The sequence below is a fragment of the Podarcis muralis genome, chromosome 17, assembly GCF_964188315.1.
Source record: "Podarcis muralis chromosome 17, rPodMur119.hap1.1, whole genome shotgun sequence".
Taxonomy (NCBI): domain Eukaryota; kingdom Metazoa; phylum Chordata; class Lepidosauria; order Squamata; family Lacertidae; genus Podarcis; species Podarcis muralis.
In genome coordinates this window covers 18,014,915-18,036,383 of record NC_135671.1, presented here as the reverse complement: position 1 = coordinate 18,036,383, position 21,469 = coordinate 18,014,915, and the positions used below count along the sequence as shown (strand labels likewise).

The window sequence follows — 21,469 nt, the reverse complement described above, 5'->3', positions numbered from 1 at the left end:
CCAGAGAAGCGGACACGGAGCAACGGATCCAAACTACAAGAAAGAAGATTCCACCTAAACATTAGGAGGAACTTCCTGACAGTAAGAGCTGTTCGACAGTGGAATTTGCTGCCAAGGAGTGTGGTGGAGTCTCCTTCTTTGGAGGTCTTTAAGCAGAGGCTTGACAACCATATGTCAGGAGTGCTCTGATGGTGTTTCCTGCTTGGCAGGGGGTTGGACTCGATGGCCCTTGTGGTCTATTCCAACTCTATGATTCTAATCTTTAAGAAAAAACCCTTCCATTTCCCCTTCTGTTGACACCAATGTGACCTACATACTTTTTCACTCTTTGGGGCTGTGTTTGTGTGTGCGCCAGGGAAATAAAGGAGATCCCATCACCCCCTGAGACACACATACCTGGCCCACCCTGTTTCTGGGTCCACAACCCTTAGAGCATAACCATTCATAAAGCAGTAGAATTTTCCACAGCCATAGTCTCTGCCTATGGCTCTCCGTCTCTGCTAACAAAGAAAGTGATCTATCATGCCCTCAGCCACAGTCCCAGGAAGTCTCTTTACTCTATTGTCTTCCCTGTGTCTCACTGTATATTGCAATATCCATGGGGCAGGAACCTGACCCCTTTCCTCTGTAAAAGACCATGTGCATTGATGGCACTATATAAAATACCAATACTGGTAGTATAATGAAATGGGAGATTAGATGGCATGTGAATGATGCTGACCTGCTGCTAAAAAACTTTCCTCTATTTATTTTTTACCATGTCCCTAACTATAGGACTCTCTCTCTCTCTCTCTCTCCCTCTCTCTGAAGATTATTCGTAAACTCTTTAGCAGGCCATGTTGTGCCTGCTTTCTATACACTCAACTATTCTGAAAGAGCACTGATAGCCTTATCTTGCCTGCGGTGACTTCATGTACTCAGGCAGTTAAAGTTTATCTGAAAATCAAAGGAAACACAGCATCCGTTTACCTTCACAGCCAGCTTTTATGGAACACTTTGAAAGGCGGCCACAGGCATTACAACAAGAGCAGGCTAACTAAGATTCTTTGTTAGGAAGTGTTTTTTTAAAGCCTCTTAAATGTTGCCTATTCAGGCTTTTTACTTAGCTGAACAATGGGCTGCTAGATCCTTTGCGAAGGCTTATGTTGCCATTTGTGAACAAGGTACTGTACTTCTGCCATCAGGTTGGGCTTAGAAGAGTTAACTACAGTAAGCACTAGAGGCAGTGGCATAGCATGGTTTGCTGACACCGGGGAGGCCGGGCACGGAGGGTGAACAGAGCCCGCACTGCCAGCTCAGCCCTCACTGCTGATGCTGTTGGAGCGACCCCAGCCCCAAGTCACTTTGAGATCCCAGCCTCACAAAGTGACTCAGGTCTGGCAAGGGGGCGTGAGAAGGACACAACAGTCATGCGCCCTTCAGAGGGCAAGGCTGGGATTGAAGGGCACATGACTGTTGCATCGTTCTCATGCTGCCAGGCGATCATTCAGAGCAGTTCCCAGACTTGCAAAGTGGTGTGGGGCTGGCAGGGTGGCATGAGCAGCCCTCCCCCCTGAAAAATGTGCCCAGGACCATTGCCCCAACAGCAGCACCCCCCCCACACACCATGCCCCTGACTGGCAGCAGGCAGCTAGATGGGGAGGGGAGGAGGACACAGAATTGTCATTGTGAAGGTTGCACTAAAAATCAAGGAAGGTAGTGGTAAAGAATGCCCAAGAATTGTTTGTTCATTTTTTCATTCATGCAGGTCATTCATAATTTCCAACCCTGTCCCCCATCTAAAAAAAAAGGCACATGATGAGCACATTTTGCTGAAGCTAAGCAGATCAACAGTGCCTGGATGGATCACTATACAGAGCTACCTTCAGATGTCTTCTAAAGGTTGCATAGTTACTTATCTCCTTGGCTTGGGGGGGGGGGTCAGATAACTCCATACCTTCCAACATTTCTCTGATGAAAACAGGGATGTCCTAAGGAAAAGTGGGACATTCCAAGATCAAATCAGAAACCGGGATGGCTTTTGTAAATCTGGAATGGTCCCTGGAAAATAGAGACAATTGGAGGGTCTGCTGTCCTAAGTGGGTTTACTCAACAGTTAATCAACAGAGCTTACTCCTTAATGATTGAGTTTAGGATTGTAGTCTAAATCCTGTTTAAAACTCTATGAGACATTAAGCAGCCTGTTATGCTGGACTGTAGCTCATACTTTGCTTTAATAATGAAGGACAAGCTCCTTCATTAGATATTTCATAGAATTATAGATCTGCAGAGTTGGAAGGGACTCCATGGGTCAGTTAGCGCAGCCCCTGTAATGCTAAGGCAATTCGGCTTCTTAAAATACATTTCATGTCATTTTATGTAAATTTAACACAGCCCCTTTGAAAAGTCCTTCTTTTGCAACACAAAAATCTTCTGACGTGAAGGAGGGAGGAAAGAGAGGGTTTTTCACTAGGTTTTATCATTACGTACACATAACCCTGTCCCCTTGGGGCATGCTAAACTGTTCAGAAGTTAAACTGTTGCCAGTAAATATGTTGTGGTACCCTTAAATACAGTGGTACCTCGGGTTACATACGCTTCAGGTTACACACGCTTCAGGTTACAGACTCCGCTAACCCAGAAATAGTACCTCAGGTTAAGAACTTTGCTTCAGGATGAGAACAGAAATCGTGCTCCAGCGGCACGGCAGCAGCAGGAGGCCCCATTAGCTAAAGTGGTGCTTCAGGTTAAGAACAGTTTCAGCTTAAGAACGGACCTCCGGAATGAATTAAGTACTTAACATGAGGTACCACTGTGTGTGTGTGTGTGTGTGTGTGTTGCTGGACATTTTTGTCCCTCTTTTGAAATTCTGGTACACAGTGCTGTCTGATACAGTGCTGCTTTAGAGTGTTGGATATGGGTGCCACTGCATTTCTCAGTCTCACCCACCCGTTTATGGAATGCCTGGGAGAAAGAAGCAAGAGTATTTCTTCTTCCAGGTTTCTGGGGATTCTATATAGAAACCATTTGGAGTGTAGGCAGCAGAATATCTCACTACATGCCTTGTCGTGAAGAGAGAGTCAGTGCAAGTGATGAATTTGATTCTTCAGTGGTCTTGTTAGAACTTAAAATGCTCACGCATGAGAATGGTACCTCATCCTAAACAAGTATTATATTCTTCGACTATATCACATAGGAAAGTCTCTATGCTATGGCAAACACAGCACTGCGAGCCTCGCAATATTCACAAGCACACACCATGCATTATCTTGCAAACATGAAATCTGTACTGATTCATTTACATGTGCAGCTATCAGATAGGAAAGAGGAAGGAAGAGGGAAGAGTACTTACAGGTAGCAGTAGTCCTTGAAGAACTCCAGCTCAAGAAGACAGCACAGCCTGGGAAGGATAAGGAGTCACTGACCCAATAATCTCTGGTTTAGAGGACTTGCAGAATGAGAGAGAGGGAAAGGGAGAGGGAGAGGGAGAAATCTAAGGAGGTGGGGTGGAGGAGCTGAAATTCCAGTCTTTCTGGTCAGCTTGCTTGTATCCTCCCCCCCCCCCGCCCTGTACTAAACATCCACATTAAAAAGGACTTTCAGCGATAGCTGGCTGCAAGACAGCTGCTGGCTTGAAACCTTCCAGAATACAAAAGCTCCAGTGCTCTCTACGATAAGGACATTCTAAAGATGCCTTCAAGTGTTTACACTGAGCTATTATTTTTTTGGCAGAGAGCCCTAGAACTTCCCATTTTCTTCCTTGCTAGTTGACTGCACTGAAGCTGTCTCTCTCCACACAAACACACGCCAAAGACACACACACACACACACACACACACACACACACACACAGCCGAAGAGGCTATGCTGTTCACTCACAACCACCACCTCCCTGCTACTTTTGTACCCCTTGCATCAGTCTGTCACCCATCTTTCTGAGGCCATCATGAGATTCGCCAGCAAATTTCAAAGTACCGAGGAGAATGTCCTGGCTGCCACTTGGCAACTCAGCATGCTGAGTGATCCCTAAAAGGCTGGCCGCAAAGTACCCACAACGTTTCTTATCAAAACCTTGTGATTAATATCATGGTTGCAGATGGCTTGAACTTTCAGATGTGAATCCGAAAGGACATCAGGCCAAGATACTTTTTTTTACAGGAAAGGCCTCAGAATCAAACTCTAAATGGAATAGCAGTGTGAAAAAGTTGAGAGGACAGTCTCTTATAATCCCACTGCAAGTGTAAACAGAGAATATGTCTCATTCTGAAGACAGATATCTTACCTCTGGGCTTTGTTAAGGAGGCACTGACTGGACTTGAGATGCCTGCCTTTCCATATTGCCTCACACACCAAAAGGAAACTCTTTAAAGAAAACGGCTCATTAGAGCAAAGCAGATGTTCTTATTTTTCATTAGGAAAGTTATAGGAATACAGGAGGTTGCCTTATATGGAGGTCCGGCCATTGGTTCATGTAGCTCAGTATTGCACATGGGCAGCAAGGATTCAGCTACAGTCATACCTCGGGTTACAGACACTTCAGGTTGCGTGCTTTTGGGTTGTGCACCGCACCGAATTTTCGGTGCTCGCACATGCACAGAAGTGCTAAATCGTGCTTTGCGCATGCTCAGAAGTGCCGAATCCCAACCTGCACGTGCGCAGACACGGCACTGTGGGTTGCAAACGCTGCAGGTTGCGAACATGCCTCCCTCATGGATCACGTTCACAACCCAAGTGTCCACTGCACAGCTGCAAATATAACGTTTTAATTGCATTACACAAATGTGACACTAGATGGCAATGGTGAGCTAATGGCAAATTCAATGCTATTTTTAAAACTTTTTTTAAAAGCGTTTACACAGCGTTTTTAAAAATATTTGTAGATTCCACCCAGCTCTCCGAGGTGTCAGGCACTTTTCTTCAGCAGTGCCTGGGAGACAAGGGATTGAAACTGGTACCTTTTCATTGCAAAACACAGGTTGTCCCCCTGAGATGCATGCCTTCCTCATAACTATGTAATGCATGCCCTGCAGCATTCCTCATAGGGACATTTCTCACACCCTTCCACTTTCAGTTTTCAGTTTTTGAACATTTTGGAAGTCGAACGGTCTTGCAGAGCAGATTGAGTTCGGAAACCAAGGTTCCGCTGTATTTTATTTGTTTTCTTTAGCAGATTTACAAAAAGAAAAACACACACCAATAAATAAATTTTAGAGAGGGGCAAGATTAGACACGGACGGACAAAACATTTAATTCCTTAAAAGCACCAAAACTCATTGAGCTCCATTTAGCTCCCCATTTCTTCATGCCCAGGGAGGTCCTGCCCTCTGCCAGCGCCTCACAGCTGGCACATCACACTGGGCTGGGCCCTCAGGGCTGCAGCCTCTCTTCCTCCTGGCCTGCTCTCCACCAGCTGCTACAAGCTGCCCAAGGCAGGAGGCTGGCAGCAACGGCCATGGAGAGGCAACAGGATGCTCCCTCAGTCCTGCAGCTACCACCATTGCTTAGGACAAGTGCTGGCTCCTCCTCCTTGCCGATTTCAGTGGCGGCAAACTGGCAGGGAAAATTGGGACATTCTGGATCAAATCAGAAGCCAGGACAGCATTTGTAGTTCTGAGACTGTCCCTGGAAAATTGGGGTGCTCGGAAGGCCTGTGTATACAACCTGAAGCTTGCCCCCACAACCAAATATCATTCATGTGAGAGGTATGGAAGCTGATACCAAATGGACTGTAAAAGTGGCAGAACTGGAAACAAAAGGGGACCTCTGGTGGAAATATTGTACTAAAATTCATTTGTAGATGCAATGCACTTGGTCCTTGAGTTGCCTTTATGGACACTGGCTGTTGTTAGAGCAGTGTTCTGAGTGCAGGCATATAACTTATCCTAAGCAAGCTGAAAGAAAAGAAGCAACTGACAGCACAATCCTACCTGTGTTTACTCAGAGGTAAGTCCCTCTGTATACAAGACCTACTCCCTAGTAAACATGTTTAGATGGTATCCCGAGGAAGGGACCATGCAAATGAGACTTTGAGCAAATGTATATGTTCAGCCAAATCACATGGCAGAATTCTTCTTGCATCATACCACTTCAGATTACATATTTTGAATGCTCCTACATGGGGGAAGGAAACCTTACATTTAGAAAAAAAGCTCTTTAAATGTACCAGAGTACTGCTAATAAATCTCCAAAGTTTAAGTCTGTGTTAATGTGTACATACCTGCTTGTCAAGGCAGGGATAACGTCTCAGATTTTAGAAATAGACCTGATATTTATGAAAATCAATACATTATTTCTGCATGATACATTCTCTCTTCCTGTTTTACTGCTGCATTTTGTGGGCTAGCTTTCTCATCAGAGCTGCGAAAACGTTTTAACGTGTTAAATCTGCCGGACATAATCAACATTCACATATATCCTGTAACTAAATCCTTTTGATGGGTGGTCTCCCTCTCTATTATTCATCCCCATGCTTGGGATCTGGGTTATGTCTGTTTAACAATAAGCATGTGTGCTGTCAAAAAGCCCCACGTATTGTATTTTCTAGTTAGAAGATCACTTTTAGGCAATAGCAACAGTGACACATCTTGCCAGGTTCAATATTCATAAGTGCAGGAAGTTTACTTATTGCTCCCAGTCGTACTGAAGTTAGTTGTGATCATGTCCCACTCCAAGCTATGAGACTTGAAGTTGTGATTAACTAATGGCTTAAATGGAACTTAAATAAACTGTATACATATATATATATGCAGTCTTGAAAACTGCTATTCAGAATAACTGACATCAAGAGTTCAAGAGTTCAACTATGGAGTAAATCTTGTAGATAAGACTGTGTACATAAAGGACTCAGGTCGATGAGACACCCGGGTATGGTCCTAATACTAATTGCATTGGGACATTCAGTGCATATTATAGTTCTGTTGTATATGGAGTTCTGTTTTGATTAGATTCTCTTCTCTATATTCCTTCATTGTTGGATACTTAAATGGAACTTAGACATGGGTGTTCATGTCCTCAATATCCCACATATCATATGCCAACTTATTAATTCATCAGGTAAAAGGTAAAGGTAAAGGACCCCTGTACGGCTAAGCCCAGTCAAAGGTGACTATGGTGTGCAGCCCTCATCTCATTTTCAGTCCAAGGGAGCCAGCGTTTGTCCACAGACAGTTGTCCGGGTCATGTGTCCAGCATGACTAAAGTGCTTCTGGAGCAACGGGACACACAGAAATGCCGTTTACCTTCCTGTAGTAGCGGTACCTATTTATCTACTTGCACTGGTGTGCTTTCAAACTGCTAGGTTGGCAGGAGCTGGGACAGAGCAATGGGAGCTCACCCCATCACAGGGATTCGAACTGCCGACCTTCCGATCAACAAGCCCAAGAGGCTACAACTCCCATCATCCCTAGCTAGCAGGAGCAGCAGTCAGAGATTATGGAGACTGTAGTCCAAAAACAGCTGGAGACCCAAGTTTGGGAAATGTTGATTTGGAGTGATTTATATTGAGAGTCCATAGAATGCATAAGAAGCACCCCTACTGTTGTTCTAGGAGTCAAAAAGAAGTAACCCCCGTTATGTTTAATGAAGACCCCCTAGAAGGGGAAACACGTTCTCTCTTTTTACTTTTGAATGAATGAAATCTTTATTTGCATCAGCCACCAGCCATATCAATAAAACAAGCAAAATGCAGTATACAGAGGATAAAGGTAAAAAGTCAATTATGTAAAATACATTTTGGGGGTTTGGATCAATAGTCAAATAATGGATCTTGTTCTAATTGCCCTGGCTAAAAACCTTGGACCTTTACTGTCACCTGCTCATCTTGATCTGCCCAGAGAAAGGCCACTGTAACAGTGGCTGGGCGACCCGGAATGGACAATAATAGAGGGGTGATAACCTCACTTCTCAAATCTTTATACAGTGGTACCTCGCAAGATAAATGCCTCGCAAGACGAAAAACTCGCTAGACGAAAGGGTTTTTTGTTTTTTGAGTTGCTTCGCAAGACGAATTTCCCTATGCGCTTGCTTCGCAAGACGAAAACGTCTTGCAAGTTTGTTTCCTTTTTCTTAAAACCGTTAATACCCAGGGTGCATTAGAGGTGCAGTTGCGACTTGACTTCGAGGAGCAACTCATAGCACGTGGTGTGGTAGCCTGCTGGAGAATGTTGGGGCCACTTCTTAAAATTACTGCAGACTTAATACAGTGGTGCTTTGCAAGACGAAAAATTCGCAAGACAAAAAAACTCGCAGAACGAATTAATTTCGTCTTGCGAGGCACCACTGTATAGAGTGCAAGCCAGGAGGACATGAGCCACCAATTCTCTTTTTGCTGTTTGGTTGCAAACACCTGCGAAACATCTGTTTGGGTATGATTTCAATCCTAATTTTGAATTTCTGTGTGGAAAAAAAGAGAGTTTGGTGTTTTAAATAATTTTAATTTTGCATCTATTTCAGATCATAGTCAAGTAAATCTGATCTCTGCAGCTGGTGGTGGGACTGGGGGTCACTAAAGGATTCCTGGAAACTTTTATCTTAATGTGGCCTGGTTGAAAGGTTTTCATCTTTCTTTGGTTAGCAGATAAGGATCCTGGGGAGACCTATTCTTGCTGCTCACAAATAACAGTGAAGCTTTGGTATGAAGGAACACCAAATGATAGCAGTACATCAACGGACCACTGATGATTCTTCCTCGATAAGAATCGAAAACATTCCTTTCAAAGGCTTAATGTTACGGAGACCTAAAAACATTTTAAAGGCTCTGTTTCAAATACCTAGCCTTGGGGGAGTTATTTTCAGCTTCAGTGACAAAACAATTGACCTCTTAATTCATGGTCCGTGACTGCCCTGTTTTCTGAGAAAAGAAAAAGCATGTAGCTGTGACCTAAAGTGAAGTTTTAACAAGCGTGTACTTCCATTAGGAAGACAGAAAGGCATGCTTTTCTTCTCTGGGGAAGAAAGGAAGGCGGTTTTTGCTAGGAAAGGCTGCTAATAGCTTATTATCTGATGCCAGCCAACTCCCAAGCACAAAATTCAAAGTGGCTACATTTTGGAACAATAGATTTCAAGATTCAGTATATCCGTTCATGTGTCCCCAACCCCTATGCCATTGCTGTTAAATAACAGTACGTTTTTCCTGCTTATTTTTTGTAATTTTCCATATATGCTATTTGTTTTTTCTTACGTTTCATGTATTTGTGATTTACTGTTATTTTATGTGATGCTGCATGTTAGTGATTTTTGTGATTTTTGAAATTCAAAATAGGCAAAAAGCAAAATGGAGTAAAAGAGAAAGAAAGAGATCACCTTGAATGTAGCCAAACGTGTTGATCACTGGGACCTAGAAAAGACCCCAACACTTTGACAGTTTCAACAATTTATGCATCAGGGCAGGGTTTGTTTTTTCAGCCTCACAAAATATTAATGCCATTTTCAAATCAAAATGTACTTTTGCATACTCTTCAACATTTCCCCAATGAAAATAGGGATGTCCCATTCCATAATGATAATTTTTCTATTTCTCCCCACACAACTTATTAGTTTGCCCCAACCACTCTGGGCAATGTCCAGTATATATAAAAACATAATAAAGCATTAAACAACATTTCTCCAATGAAAACAAGGGCATCCTAAGGAAAAGTGGGACATTCCAGGATCAAATCAGAAACTGGGCCAGCTTCTCTAAATCAGGGACATCCCTGGAAAATAGGGACATTTGGAGGGTCTGCTTTTGGGAAAAATGGAGAGTTCCATATTTTGAGTTGATCAGCCTAGCTTGCAAAATATAGTACCACATGATTTCCTTGTTAAAGGAATCTCCTTTTGGTCTCTCAGTGAGTGGGGAGCTAGGACAAAAGGCAAACATGGGCAAAGCATGCATACTCCATTTTTCTCTCTGTCACCCCTTTCCCCTATTTGCATGCCACCCACATGAAAATAGGCTCAATGACGGCTGCAGATGCTCATTGGTGCCCCCTGTCTTAAAAGGAAGCCCACCAGTGAACAGGAAGAAGCTAGTAACAGGGGAAGAAACTGTTTTAAAGGAAAGGGGCAAGGAGAAAACTACTAACTAAAAGGCCAGTGACACAGAGAATTTGAACCTTTTTCACAATAGAACTTACTTCTGATTTTTAGTAAATAGGTAGTAGTAAATATGGCGAATGACATTGTTGGATTTTTAAAGAGGAAATACAGTACTCCATTAGCTGTGTGACCCGATGCATGACTACTTAGAGGTAAACTCAACTGAGTTTAATGAGACCTTCTCCTGAATAAGGTTATATAGGATTCCAATCCAAGTGCCAAATGGAGCCACCATTTTAATTCTGCTTGCAGCTGATCGAGGAAAAGCAATGGCCCAGCACTGTTAAAGAAGCACATTGTCAAAGCAACAAAAAACTCACCACACTGTAAGCAGGAGCCTTTATATTTCAGTTCCTCTGCCTGCCCTTTTGGCATATACATGTGATAATATTTATTATGTGACAAATGCAGAGAACGATCCCCACATCCGAAGTGTGTGCAGAAAACACAGTTTCATTTAATTCAAGTCAGGGAGGTTAAGCCACATGGCAAAGCAGCGTAAAGGCATGTCGTATATACATTTTGTTAAATAAATTTAATAAAATGCACAGTGAAGAGGCATAATTTTCCAAGAGAATCCAGGGAATAGGTAATGAAAATGTTTCTGGGCACTTTTTCAGCCATTAAGGAAATAGCATCACGGCCCTAAAGGAGTCACACAACTATTTGCATGATTTGCAAGCAATGAGATTTTGCTGATTAATTGCTCCTGATTTTATTCCTGCTATATTTTATATAGGGAGAGTGGCCAAAACAAGCACACAGACCAAATGAAAGGAAGATTGATGAGAAATAGTGAAGCTGATTATTAAAATATTTACAACTTGGCTGAAGCCAGCTGTTCTTTTATGGTTGATTCTTCAGCAAAGACCAGCTGAGTAAAAGATTGTGTGTCTTTGAGTGTGTGTGTATGTGTATGTGTGAGTGTGTGTACTATCAGCCTGCAAAATCTACTTCTACACACTGAAACTGCCACATTTCTTTTGCTGAACAGCTAATCACAATGGGCAACACCCAGTGATGTCCTCTCACCTGCACAACAACCCACCTGCGCAGCAAGACTTCTGATTTTATTTCTTCCTCCCTCCAGCACCCCCCTCAACAATCGGATGTTGGTCCCAGCAGACACCTGCTCATGCTGTGTTGGATCTCAACCAATGTACCTGGATGACATATTCTCCAACATTTCTCTGATGAAAATAGGGTCATCCTGTTCCATAATAATTCCATTCTGCGTGGCTTCCAACATATATAAAACATAATAAAATATTAAGCATTTAAAAGCTTCTCCGTACAGGACTGTCTTCAGATGTCTTCTAAAAGTTGTATAGTTACTTATCTCCTTCGCTCAGGGGTCAGATAACTCCATACCCTCCAATATTTCTCCAATGAATATAGGAACGTCCTAAGGAAAAGCGGGACATTCTGGGATCAAATCAGAAACTGGGACGGCTTCTGTAAATCTGGGACTGTCCCTGAAAAATAGGGACACTTGGAGGGTCTGGGATGACATGTTTTACAAAGATGGCGGTTATGAATGCACCACTAATAATTGAATGGTTGATCATATTTGTGTGATTAAAAAACAAAAAAGCAATGCATTTACTACTTTACTATGGCCCATGATGAACTTGGATGGGACCGTTTAAATATACACATTTAAGCTCTAAATCCCTCACTGCTCATGTTATTTATTTATTTATGTATGTATTTATTTTCCTGTTTGCATCCTAGAAGGCCCTGAAGGTAGTTGGTAAGTTGCAACAATAATATGGTAACTAAAACCAAATATTAACCATTTGTTAAAAACAAAACAAACAATCTAATGCAATTCACGTTGACAGAGGCCATGCCAGAGACCGGTGAAGTTTTCAACACTGAAACACACTGCCAGGATATGTATGTGATCCCCCCCCCCCCTTGTTGGTTTTCGAGGAAAGAGGGAAGAAAAAACAGACATTAGGTTTAATATATCCATTTTTAAAAATTACTTTGAGCCTGATTCAGCCACAATTTAGCAGATTGACCTTGCAATTCTAGACACATTACTCAAAAGTAATCCCTGCTGTTTCCAGTGGGGCTTGTTTTCAGGCTATGTATACGTTATTGACTTAAAACGCAACTAAGTGGTTCTTTTGTCTCAGTTCAGGCGCAACCTGGGACCTGTGCACACCCCTATCGTTCACTGCCATGATGCAGCCCTAGATGATATGAGACATAGGGTTGTGTGCAGACTTCAAACAGGGCCCAAACCAAATCAGGCTAATTTGGGGGTCAGGATGGGTTGAGGCAGCCCTGGATCACTGTGAGTCAGGCATCCCAGGGCTGTCAGGGTATGTCATCAGGGAGGAAAAAGGAGAAACTGTGAGAATTATAGAGTTGGAAGGGGCCATGAGAGTCATCTAGTCCAACCCCTTGAAATGCCGGAATCTTTCACCCAATGTGAGGCTCAAACCTGTAGCTTGGCACTGTAGCTTGGCATTATTTGACACAGAACATAAAAGTCCTTGTGAAAGTGGCACAGGATTGTGTAAGTCTGTAGTGTTGTATGTATAGACTGTCTTGCTTGGAACACCATAGAATATACATGACCGTAGGTGGCATTCATCTGCTACGTAATTGTTTTTCCATATGTGCTCTTCCTGACCATTTTGTGCCTGGATGATATGTCTCATGTTCCCTTTCTGTAAAATTCGAAACATGCAAACACTTAGCAGTGGAAGCCACTGCCCAGCCTGTGCCGACCCCAGTGAAAGAGATGATGGACAATACATTGACACTCAGCATAGGCAAACCCCTATAGGCCCCTGTTACCCAAATCCCATGGAAGATGAGAGGAGAGCAAAAAGCTGCAAAAAGCCCCTACCAGCCTTTTGTTTTGAAGAGTTGCAAAGACAGAAATGGGTAGTTTGCTTAGAAGTTCCTTTTGGGGATGGAAGGAGATTCCCCAGGCAATTGGCTGCCAGCTTTGTGTTCTAAAGGGCTGAGCCTTTTAACAGCTTGTGGATAATTAACAGGACTTCTTAACAACATATATTTAACAAAAACAATGTGCCTATAAAGTTCCATTGCCCGAAGGCCTTGCCAACTGGGAGAGAACTAGTGTTATTGCTTTATAGGACTAAAAGAAAAAAAATGTAATAGCAGGCCTGTTTCGGGGAACAAGGAAATTGTATTCTTCAGCACAGAAGAAATACTAAGGATCTATATAATATTGTAGAATATAGTGCCAATGTTAAATGTTCAATTTTAACACCTTGGTCCAACATGAGGGTGCTGAGTGTGTATTTGTTTGAGCTGAAAAGTCAGGGAGATTCAGAGTTTTTGCAATAACGCAAGGCCAACTAAAAGGGGAACAAAGAGGGGGAGATTGGGGTGGCCGAATCGAGACCTCCTCCCCTGCCCCCCTCCAGCATTCAATAGATGTTAGGCAGCTTTGTAGAGCGACAGTAACTGAAACTTATTCTTGAATCAAGGCACTTGGTCTGGAGAGATGTACACAGAAAACATCTTCAGATATGTGGCTGTGTACATACCATACATTTAAACCACACACCCCATCCCTAGAATCCTGGGAGCTGTAATTTGTGAAGTGTGCTGGGATATGTAGCTCTGTGAGGGGTAAACTACAGCTCCCAAAATTATTTTGGGTCATGTGCTTTAGATGTATGGTGTGTCTACAGCCTAAGTTTCCTCCCATTGAATCAAGGCTTTATTGTGTTCTTCCGTGTACATTGGAGGTGTCTCTGTGTGTGATGTTTGTGTATGTTATATGCAGGAGTGTTGCAAAGTCACGCCCAATCTTTGGCCACATTGGCACGCAGGGTTGGACAATGCTTGTGTGACCAGGCGGCGACAGCCCCAGCCCCCAGGCATCACAAGAAAGGAATAAAGACTCTGACAACATGTTGCGTGTCAAGGTCCCCAACCCACCCCCCAAAATAACTCACAACGGACACGTAATTTTTTGTTTAAGATTTTTGGCATGATTTTGGCCACAACTTTATTAAAATACAAACTGTGAGTGGTTGTTTAGCCATTGGTTAAGACTATCTGTCCCCCCGCCTGGGGACAGAACTGACTTCCGGGCACCACCGAAAGACAGTGCGGGGGAAAGCAAGTCGGGGAGAAATGGAGCTGTGTCACAGACCCTCAATTCTCATCCGCATGCTCCCCGAAGGCTTGCTGGCCCTAGTCCCATTCCAGGGATTGGACGAAAAGATGGCAAGCCCCAGGATTCCTTTAACGGAATTCCCTTTCCGCAGCAACCATGGAGGGGCAGGCCCAGCCTATCCTAACCCCTCCTCCACCATTTATAACCAATGCCTAACCACAACCTTACAAGTTGTGACGATTTGCTACGCAGTAGGCAAAAACCACCCAGCCAGCCAATTTGTCAGGTGGAAAAATTCCTACCAGGCCCCTGCTCAAAGGCAGACGACCCCATGACAGGCATAGCAAAGTCAATGCAACAACCCCTTACTCTAGGGCGGGTGGGCGGGTGATCCGTTGCACGCAGCAAAAGAGAAAGTACAAGGCTGCGTGCAGAGTATTTAAACCTTTTACCCCTCCCACCAAAATTGCAACATAACTTTTGCCCCAGCAACTCAGCAATCCAATCACTGCCCCCTGGCCATCTTGTAGAACTTACCCAGCAACAAAGGGGGTGGCTCAGTAGACCCCACCGCAACACGTGCTCTCCCTGAAGGAGAACACGCTTTATGGAATTAAAATTAGGCCACAACTTTATTAACTTCCAAATGTAGGAAGACCTTGGCTTAGGCCTTGGGCATGTATCCCTCCCAGTCCCCCAGCCGGGGGGAACTGGGCTTCATCAGGGTAAATGGGATATGGGGGTGCTCTGCGAGATGTAAGTGTAGCAGGCAGCCAAGCCCATATCCCCCCACACAGGGTAGTTCACTAACAACCTTTCAGTGTACAGCCAGTGACACCCATATATTTAACCCCTTTAAGAGAGGGACCCTGGAATCACCGCCGCAGGGAAGAAAAGACTAAAGGATTCCACCCAAGGCCATAAACCGCCAAAGTTGTGACGAATTGCTACGGGGAAGACAAAACCTGCCAATGAAGGAAAATTTCTTCCTGTTCCTTCAACAGCAACCAGTCAAAGACTGTAGCAGCGCCCGCTAAACAGGAAGAAAAAGTTAACCTGCAAACAAGAAACATTAAACAAAGGGAGGGTAGGGGTGGTGAATCTCCAGAGCCAACTGCCTGGCTGTTGTCAGCTCCACCCCCTATTTATAAATGGGGCTGGCCCCACCTCCCAGCAAGAAACTTGATCACTGAGGCTGGGCGTGAGTCTCCAAAATTAACACTGAGAGGCAAGCCAGCCCGTTTGCCAGTAAGCTTCCTGGGAACTGTAGCACCACGCGCGATCCCACAAAGGGCACCCAAAATGTAAAGCGTGAGCACTCATTTCCAGGGACAGTCCCAGTTTCACAGAAGCCGTCCCAGTTTCTGATTTGATCCTGGAATGTCTTGCTGTTTCTTAAAGGTAAAGGTAAAGGTACCCCTGCCCGTACGGGCCAGTTGTGACAGACTCTGGGGTTGTGCGCCCATCTCACTCAAGAGGCCAGGGGCCAGCGCTGTCCAGAGACACTTCCGGGTCATGTGGCCAGCATGACATCGCTGCTCTGGCGAGCCAGAGCCACACACGGAAACGCCGTTTACCTTCCCGCCGGTAAGTGGTCTCTATTTATCTACTTGCACCCGGAGGTGCTTTTGAACTGCTAGGTTGGCAGGCGCTGGGACCGAGCAACAGGAGCGCACCCCGCAGCGGGGATTCGAACCGCTGACCTTTCGATCGGCAAGCCCTAGGCGCTGAGGCTTTTACCCACAGCGCCACCCGCGTCCTGCTGTTTCTTAGGATGTTCCTATTTTCATCAGAGAAATGTTGGAGGATATGGAGTTATCCACCCCCTGAGTCATCTGAAGGCAACCTTGTATAAGGAAGGGTTTGTTTTTTAAAAAAATGTTTACTGTTTTATTATGTTTTTATATATGTTGGGAGCCTTCCAGAATGGCTGGGGCAAACCAGTAAGATGGGCAGAGTATAAATAATACAGTTATTATTATGGAATAGGACATGCGTATTTTCATCGGGGAAATGCTGGAGAGTATGGTCCTTAGGGGAAACCAACAAGAACCCTACACACACTTTAACTGCTTATTTATGGGCAGAAATTCAACAGGAGCAGCTTTCCCTTGCAGGCATATGTAAAGCTGCACCTGTCCAAATTTTTATCCACAAGGCTTTTAAAAGACACAGAATCTCTGCCAGGAAAGAAGGTGGCACCACTATTCCTATGAGATTTATGCTATATTTGATTATCGCAGTTAAACAGGCCAAAAGAGTGATGTGGTTCAGTTAAAGAAAAAAATAAACTACAGTAGAATCTCGGGTTCCAGCGGGGATCCATTCTGGAGACCCTGTTGCAACCCGAAAATGACACACATTGGAGTGCCACATCTGCGCATGCATGAAGCACGATTTAGCACTTCTGTGCATGTGCGAGCGGCGAAACTGGAAGTAACCCGTTCAAGTACTTCCGGGTTTGCCACAGACGTTCACCGAAGCAGACGCCAGCGGAGGCAGACGCAGAACGAGGTTTGACTGTTCCTTTATGTATTTACAAAGGACTTCAAAACGTTAGGAAAGACCTTTCATTTCTTTACGACTTTTCAGGACAATCCTGAAATTGTAAAGTGTCTCTGCAACTTTATAACGTTCTCCCAAAGCCAGAGTAGCTCCTTGGTGCTTGGGAGGTATTCTGAAGTTTCCAATCTAACAAAGCAGCTTAAATCGACCATAAGCCTCTAAAAAGATTAATTTCCAGGGATTCTCATACCCTGGTGCCTTGCCAAGAGTTTATTAAGACGACAATTTAATTAGAGAAGATTGAAGGACTCTCCTGAGATTTAAAGTCAGAAAAGCCTACCTCCAGACAACCAGGAAGCACTTTCAGAACTCCCCAAGTCCTACTTGTTCATTTGCACAAAAGTGAACCAATCCAGATCACATCAATGTAGTTTTTACAAGTTTAGATCACCTTCATTGCCTCACACCAGGGACCCCTTTCCCAGACTCAAAAGGGAGTGATTATTTTTGCCCACAGCCTAATGTTATTAACACAGTTAGCGCAATCCTACCTTTAGGTTTAAAAGATGCAGCGGGCTGTATCTGTTAAAGGCAGCAGAGGGGACCCAAGAGTATGGCTTCAATAGGAAGTTCTTCTCTCTTGTAGAGAGAGAGTGAGTTTTTATTTGGTTTTACATATTCGTTCACAGAAATAGTATTCTTGCAAATATTAATTTTTTTCACAAGATTCTTTTGAATCCTAATACTCCCCTCCTCCCCTCTGTGGGTTCTTTAAGTAACTTTTTCAACTGCATAATGTAAGTCCATCTAGTTTACAATCCTCCATTATATCCAAAGTCTATGCATCATTGCAAGAGTTATTTAAGGCTTGCCAAAGAGTTCAAGTGTTTCCAGTAGACTTTTAAATACAATCTATATTTGTCCCATTATCTGCTGGAGTTTTTATCCTGCTGGTTTCTGATTTTCCCGGTTAATCTTGCCATCTCTGCATAATCCAATAATTTCATCTCCCGGTCTGCCCTTGTAGGTACCTTATCATCTTTCCAGCTCTCGGCAAGCAGTATCCTTGCAACAGTAGGAAGTTCTTCTGTGCAGCCCTCACTGAAAGAGCACAACCAGTTTGCTTTTTTGTATCAGGAATCAAAATCTCTTTAGTTTTTTATTTCTTTCCCTTTTCTCTCCCATCTCTTCCCACTCTCTCTCTTGCCTTTTCTTCTTCTTTCTGACTTTGTTCTTCTTTAGACTAAGTAGATGCTTTGTCTTAGTATATCACAAAAATGATACTTTTTGTATAGTTACTAATAAGTAGCAATAAATAAATAAGTAAATAAAAAAAGGAATCAACATCTCTTGGGCTTGTAATTAGTCATCCTGTAAGTTCAATGAGCTAGTGCTCTTCAGATGAAGAGTGGTAGGTAAATTTAATCAATATTGACGACAACAACAACAACAACAACAACAACAACAACAACAACAACATCTAACTTTGGGCACAGAATCAGAAAGGGAACTAACAGCCGACCCACACTGACATAAGCTCATCAAGTCCTTTCCAGCTCTACATTTCTATGAAATTAAGTGGCTGGTCAGTGGATCATTCCTGAAATAAGAGATCAGACTAAATGTATCTTCATTCTTTTCATCTCTTCCATTTATACCCCAGTATTCTTACCCCAGGGAACCTATAGTGAAGTATGTGGTGCCCATCTAGGCACTTACCAGACTTAGGCGTACTTCACTTCAGCAAGGTGATGGTTTCAAGTGCTGTTTGGGACTGGACAGAGGAGGAGTGGTGGTGGAGACAGTAGAGTATTGGCACGCAGCAAGTGGAGGTGCTTTATAACAAGAAGAAGAAGAAGAAGAAGAAGAAGAAGAAGAAGAAGAAGAAGAAGAAGAAGAAGAAGAAGAAGAAGAAGAAGTTTATTGGGTAATCTGGGCAGCTTACAACTCTGGTGCCTGTTCATACAATTTTGTGGACCTCCATTATACATTGAAATGAAAGTTAACTATAAAGAAGTTATGTACAGTTTCATAGCTAGAAATGTGTCTGTTCACGTACATATTATGTGTACCTCCAAATTGGACATTCTATTTACTAGGGAGGGAGTCCCACTGAAATATGCATTATTTACTTTTGAGCAGACATACTTTAAACTGCGGGTGAGGGGTTATTGTTTTTGTATGTTACTATGCATTTTTGGGTTTTTATAATGTAAACAGCTCTGTGATCTTTGGGTGAAGGCAGTATAGAATTATTATTATTATTATTATTATTATTATTATTATTATTATTAGCTTATATAATGCTTTCTTTTGAGGTAAAAATGGTGCTGGTACTCACCATGGAGTCGTTACAGTAAGCGACACACTTTTAACATGGGGGGAGGTGCCAGTATTGCATACCCCTGAGTATCCCCACAAAACCACTGATAATAATAACACATAGGATCACACTGTTCATGTTCAAAGCTTGTGCCAATATAAGTTAACCCTCCCCCCCCTCCCCCGACTTGGCAAACCCACCCATGGAATTCACTGAAGTATTCATTGTTCAAGCCAGTAACTTTATTAATTCTGCCTGATCTAGACAACAACAAAACCCCTATTAAGAGTCTAGCCAAAGACTGTAGTTTGATCCTTTTAAGTCATGGACTCAAGTCAGGTATGTAATTACATGGAAGAGAATTACACAGACGGTATCAAAGACTCCTTACGTGTGGCTATGGATATGATCTTGGCTCACAACCTTTTTTAGAGCATACTGGGTTTCACTGCTTCTAGGTCCTTGTTATTCCACTAATTACTTTTTGAGCCTGTGAGAAGGAGGGAGGAAACGCTTCTAATACAGTGACAGTAAACAAGATTGAAAAGCCTGATCAAATGTTGACTGTGTGGTGCAGCCATTGCTTGGACCATGGAAACTGGGAAATTAATGGGTGATAAGTCCACTAACAGGGGACGCGGGTGGCGCTGTGGTCTAAACCACTGAGTTTAGGTCGGCGGTTTGAATCCCTGTGATAGGGTGAGCTCCTGTTGCTTGGTCCCAGCTCCTGCCAATCTAGCAGTTTGAAAGCACGTCAAAGTGCAAGTAGATAAATAGGTACCGCTCTGGCGGGAAGGTAAATGGCGTTTCCGTGTGCTGCTCTGGTTCACCAGAAGTGGCTTAGTCATGCTGGCCACATGACCCAGAAGCTGTACCTTGGCTCCCTTGGCCAGTAAAGTGAGATGAGCTCCGCAACCCCAGAGTCAACTGTGACTGGACCTAACGATCAGGAGTCCCTTTACCTTTACTTTAACTCCACTAACAATTTCGAGCCACAGTAGGGAATGGCTCAGATGAGCAGGGCTGGCCCAATACATTTTGCTGCTTGAAGCAAATGACAAGATGGTTTCCTCATTCCACTCAACATAGTCTTTATATACTGGTATGATTTGCTGTGGCTGGGTGCTAAGCTGTAGCATATCTAGAGCTCTGCCATAATAATGTGGACAGAGCAGTCATTAATGTGGGTGGGTAGAAGGGATGAGTTGCTGCTTTAAAACTTTCCATTGAAGCCAATGGAAAAGAAATTTTCCATTGTAAAAAAAAAGGTAAAGGTAAAGGACACCTGGGCAGTTAAGTCCAGTCAAAGGTGACTATGAGGTTGCAGCACTCATCTCACTTTTCAGACTGAGGGAGCCAGCGTTTGCCCACAGACAGCTCTCCACGTCATGTGGCCAGCATGACTAAACCGCTTCTGGCCCAACGGGACACCATGACGGAAACCAGAGCGCACGGAAATGGTGTTTACCTTCCTGCCACAGTGGTACCTATTTATCTACTTGCACTGGTGTGCTTTCGAACTGCTAGGTTGGCAGGAGGTGGGACAGAGCAACGGGAATTCACCCATTGCAGGGATTCAAACTGCCAACCTTCCGATCGGCAAGTCCAAGAGGCTCAGTGGTTTAGACCACGGCACCACTCCTCTCATTCTGCACATGGCTTATCATTATTATTATTTAGTAAATCACCTGAAGACCACAGGGTAGTTCACAACATGACTCAGCATGACTCAACCCTATTTTGGTTGTTCCACTGTTATGTGCGAACATGCACATGCCATTCAGAAATGGTATTCCTGGTTGCAATCAAGTAGTCCAGTAAAGGTTTTAAATGTTTATTCGAGCTCTAATTTTCTTCATAGGTCTCACTTCACTACTTCAAAAATATCTAGAAAGTAACTGAAAAGAAATAATAGTGTTTCTAAGACTGGAAATATGGAGGTGGTCGGGGACATTGTAGGAGTCAGCTGGTTTTCTAATCCCATTTTGTGACAGATGGTTACAATCAGCCTCACCCTGATAAGCACAAACAGAAACACAAGTTTACATTCTTAGCATCCTCTGGATAATATCGCACGGAACCATTAGAAAATTGCATCTACAAAACAGTGCATTTGAGATGTTTTCAAAGGGATTCTTGATTCGTTCAGTTCCTTCTGTTAAGATATGGGTGCAACTGACCACAGTTAAATGGTAGACACATCACTTAATCATGGAATCATAGAATTGTAGCATAGCTGTCAACTTTTCCCTTTTCTTGCGAGGAATCCTATTCGGAATAAGGGAATTTCCCTTAAAAAAAGGGAAACGTTGACAGCTGTGACTGTAAAGTTGGAAGGGACCCCAAGGGACATCTAGTCCAACTCTCTTGTAATGCAGGAATCCCATTTGCTTCCACACACATTTGATAATTTTTCAAATTTTTATGGCTAGATTTTCAAATTGATCTTTAAACCTTTTTCTAGACCTCAT

At 43.4% G+C, this 21,469-nt stretch overlaps 1 protein-coding gene across 6 annotated transcripts in view; it reads right to left on the bottom strand.

Moving 5' to 3' along the window:
- FREM1 (FRAS1 related extracellular matrix 1) overlaps positions 1-3,776 on the bottom strand; it is an 87,204-nt gene extending 83,428 nt beyond the window's left edge. For 2 of the 6 annotated variants that reach the window (XM_077921556.1, XM_077921557.1), the window contains exon 1: positions 3,332-3,772. The gene's annotated coding sequence lies outside the window, so the exon portion shown is untranslated. Of the gene's footprint in view, positions 1-3,331 lie in introns of all 6 variants that reach the window. The other 4 variants (XR_013391175.1, XM_077921558.1, XM_028711517.2 and 1 more) reach the window with 4 other exon arrangements.
- Between the last annotated feature and the right edge of the window lie 17,693 nt (positions 3,777-21,469).